This window comes from Trachypithecus francoisi, unplaced genomic scaffold (genome assembly GCF_009764315.1).
Source record: "Trachypithecus francoisi isolate TF-2019V2 unplaced genomic scaffold, Tfra_2.0 Lachesis_group7, whole genome shotgun sequence".
Taxonomy (NCBI): domain Eukaryota; kingdom Metazoa; phylum Chordata; class Mammalia; order Primates; family Cercopithecidae; genus Trachypithecus; species Trachypithecus francoisi.
The window spans coordinates 37,377,788-37,382,434 of NW_022681472.1; positions in this window are offsets into that span (position 1 = coordinate 37,377,788).

Sequence of the window (4,647 nt, forward strand, 5' to 3'; positions counted from 1 at the left end):
CCTGGGCCTGGGGATACACCAAGTTTCTCGGAGCTTTTCGGAGTTGGGGACATGAAAAGGGGCAATTATTCCATAGCAGCCGCCACAGAGGTTAAGTGAGGTCGCGTGAGCGAACCGCTACTCCAATGTCAGAACTGTTCCTGGTCGCCCAGGGCAGCTCCGCATAACGCGGCAGGCAGGGGTCACCCAAAGGTGGCCTCCGCCCTAGGCGCCTACCGCGCACAGCGCTCGCCCCCGCCCCTGCAGAGGGAAGGGGCCGCCCTGGAAACACAGAGCGCCCGCTGAACCCGGAGGGTGTGGCGAGGGGAGCGTGAGGAAAATAATGGTCTCACCTTGGGTAAGAGCACGTCCGGCTAGCTCTGTGCCCGGTGTTATCACGCTCGGCTCTTCCGGAGGTAGAGGGGCTACTCGCAACAGGAAGTTCCGCCTTTAAAAACTCGGTTCCTGAGGGGGCGTGGTTGCTTTGCTGGGCCCCGCCCCGAGCTGCTCCCTGCTAGCCTCTGCCAGGCCCGGCCAGGTTCTGATCCGCGCTGGAGCATCAGACACTGCCTCTTCTTTATCGCTTCTGGTTCTTTTCTCCTGCTTGCCTTTTCATCTCTCAAGTTTTAAAAATTACTTCTCTATTTTGCCTTTTTCTTCTTTCATCCTCCATTCATTCACAGTTTCCCATTTAGCTTTCTTTCTTCTTTCTCCCATTTACTCTATAGTACTATTTTGACAAAACCCAGATTGCAGATATGATTCCGATTGTGCAGCTTTTAGGTGCTAACCTAAAGCTGATAAACCTATACTAGATTAAAAAAGAATAATAAAAATAACTGATCACCAGGACCATCTGCCCAATTATTGATAATTTACTTACATACTGTTTATTGAGGACTTACTATGCTTCAATCAATTGTGTGGGGTTTTTTTTTGTTTTTTTGAGACGGAATTTCACTTTTGTCGTCCGGGTTGTCGTGCAATGGCGCGATCTCGGCTCACTGCAACGTCCGCCTAGCGGTTTCAAGCGATTCTTATGCCTCTCAGCCTCCTGAGTAGCTGGGATTACAGACGCCTGCCACAACGCCCGCCTAATTTTTGTTTCTTTTGTAGAGACGGGGTTTCACCATGTTGCTCAAGCTGGTCTCAAACTCCTGGACTCAAGTGATCCGCCTGCCTCGGCCTCCCAAAGATTACAGGCGTGAGCAACCACGCCTGGCCGAATTGTGTTTTTATATGCGTTATTTTCCTTAAAGTTTTAACAGTTTCTTGAAAAAGGTATGATTAGCTTTGTCAGACAGATGAGAAAACTGAGGCTCAGGGTAGTTAAGTGATTTGTCCTCAGGTCACACAGCAAGAGCAGAGAGTGAAACACACTGAGTTCAAAGTTTTGGGGTTCAGAAAATGATACCCCACAATGAAGGCCTCAGAAGCAGCCTTAGAAGCAAAAATTTTTCTTTGACTCCTTTTGCTCGCCTGTCTCTGGTCCCACATTCTTCCCCAGACTAGTCACAGAAACTAGAATTCCTCTTTCCCACATCAGGTCCCAGAAATCAGGACCCCTTTTTTATAAAGCCAGCCATAAAACGTTAAAATACTACTCTAGGCCAGGCAAGGTGGCTCACGCCTGTAATCCCAGCACTTTAGGAGGCTGAGGTGGGCGGACCACGAAGTCAGGAGATTGAGACCATCCCGGCTAATACGGTGGAACCGCATCTCTACTAAAACAAAAAAATTAGCCAGGCATGGTGGCCAGCGCCTGTAGTCCCAGCTACTCGGGAGGCTGAAGCAGGAGAATGGCATGAACCCGGTAGGTGGAGCTTGCAGTGAGCCGAGATCACGCCACTGCACTCCAGCCTGGGTGACAGAGCAAGACTCCATCTCAAAAAATATATATATATATAAACTGTAGCATTCTCCCTGTGTTTCTATGTAAAATCTGACCACAAAGAAATTATATGACTCACCCTGTCTGAGTTTAGGTCATAAGACCCCCATTCCAAAGAGGGTCCTATGGAGAGAGGCCAAGAAGAATCTAAGCAGACAGGTCTTACTGGATTTCCCCGTCTAATAGCATTAGATTATACTCTCTTTGTCCAACCATATTCTACACAGCTGTCCATACATTGTTGAAACTAAGCATAAAATGGACTGCCCCTTTATACCTTTGAGTCTTCATTCTGAAGGCTCCCAAGTCACATAAAACTATGATCAAATAAAATCCTTTTCTTCTATTTATCTGCCTTTGTTGGTTGATGTTCAGCAAACCTTCAGAGGACAAAAGGGAAGTTTTTTCTTTGGCCCTACAAAAGTTTACACACTGGGAATATATGGCACAATCAGATCACATTATATGAGGTACAAGGACTAGTTATGGTCTTAAAATGTTTCTTCTTCTTGAAAGAGTTGGCCAGGTGCAGTGGCTTACGCCTGTAATCCCATTAACTTTGGGAGGCCGAGGCAGGCGGATCACCTGAGGTCAGAAGTTCAAGACCAGCCTGGTCAACATGGTGAAACTCTGTCCGTACTAACAATACAAAAATTAGCCCGGCATGGTGGTGGGTGCCTATAATCCCAGCTACGCAGGAGGCTGAGGCAGAAGCATCGCTTGAATCCAGCAGGTGGAGGTTGAAGTGAGCTGAGATAGCACCATTGCACTACAGCCTGGGTAACAAAAGTGAAAACTCCATCTCAAAAAAGAAAGAAAGAAAGAGTGGCATCGTGGTCCATACATCATCATAGTGCAAAAAGCATCGCACAGATATAAGATGTCCTAGCTACAACTGGACCAGGAAAGTAAGTTAGTTAGTTGGCTCTTCGCTTAGGAAGTTAGTGTTTCTCTTTATTTAATCAAAAGACAAAATGTCACCAATATGTTTCAGATGAAATGTCTTAGAGATGAGTGATTTGGACTGGACTCAATTCTCACACCTCACAAGGACCAATACACGTCTTTAATCAAAAAAGAGTGATGCTTTAGGTATCTGGTTTGGATGCCTATCAAATGATACTTTAATTTTCTTAAATTAAAAAAAAAACAAAAGGCTTCCAAGGCTAGTTTTTCGGTTCTTCATTGCCAATCTTCTTAAAATAAAAATATTGCCAACTGCATGCTGACAAGTGTTCATTCGTAACCAACTAATATTTCCCAAGTTTTGGCAGAAAAGTCATCAGTCATCTAAGTTTATGTAAATGAATATGGTTTCAGTGACTTGAAAAAACTGCTAAAATCAGCATAAACAGTTTGAAGTAAAATAAACTAAATATCAAATATCTTATCCCTTCAAATTAAAACCTTTCAAGCTTCCTATGTCAGGTGAGCAGGAAGTCCAGTTTTTCCAAGAGGCCTCACTTCAACGTCTACTTCACATTTGTTCTGAGGTAACTCAGTATTTTTCAGTCCAAAGAGGCTGTTCGGCTTCCAAATGCCTTACTGAAAGTGAAGGAAGTAAAAATCTGCTGGTGCACAGGGAAGTCTTAGTGTTCAGGCTCGAATATAGCAGGGCTGGAAACTGGTCTCACAAATCCAAAGGATATTTTCTCTGGTGCTGTGAAGGTAGTTCACATGGCTGCAGAGACCTCAGTACAGGATGCATGGCCCCTGAGTTCCCAAAGGGGCAGTTTTAAAACTACAGTCCCATCTGCAGCCATTACTCCCAAACCTAAGAATATCTGCTGTGCCCAGGTGGTTGTGGGGAGCAGGGGACAGCAACACAGACTCTGCTTCCTGGCATGATGTCCAGCTCCTCACTCTTCCAACCTTCCCTAAGGGGACTTCCCTCTTGGAGGGAGCAATAGAAAACTTCTTTAGTGATTATGATATATCCTAAGTATTTAAAGAAGGAATATAGCAGACATTTGGTAAATTCTCACTCAGTGAATGAATTTGTAAATTTCCATTTGGAGCTCTCAGTAGCACGTCAAAATGAGTATGTTTTAAAGTAGATGTGGCATCTCTGCCCTCAGAGCTGAGCTTTCTCTTGTCTTCCGTGTAACTTACCAAAGGCATTACTGTTTACCCTGCAACACAGGGTCAGCTCTTCGACCTCATTTCTCTTCTGTCTTCTTTCTTTCTTTATAGTGAATGTATTTCCTACAGAAACAGCCTATAATTCAATTGCCAGTGCTCTTCTCAATTCTCAGTGCTATCACTTTTTTTTGCACTATATTGCTTCTTCCCTAAACCTTTCTAAATTGGCTTCTGGCCTCTCTCTCCACCCTCTACTCACTGTCAGATTAATTTTCCTAAAATTTAACATTGATCATATAGGAGACCACTGAAAGTATCATATTCACATCATAGCCTACAAAACATTCTCAAACCAACACAGTTGCAAAGTTGTCTCCTTCCGGCCAGGTGCAGTGGCTCATGCCTGTAATCCCAGCACTTCGGGAGGCTGAGGTGGGTGGATCACCATGTCAGGAGATCGAGATCATCCTGGCTAAGACAGTGAAACCCCGTCTCTACAAAAAAAAAAAAAAAAAAAAAATTAGCTGGGCGTGGTGGCGGGTGCCTGTAGGCCCAGCTTCATGGGAGGCTGAGGCAGGAGAATGGTGTGAACCTGGGAGGCGGAGCTTGCAGTGAGCGGAGATCGCGCCACTGCACTCCAGCCTGGGCGATAGAGTGAGACTCTGTCTCAAAAAAAAAAAAAAAAGTTGTCTCCT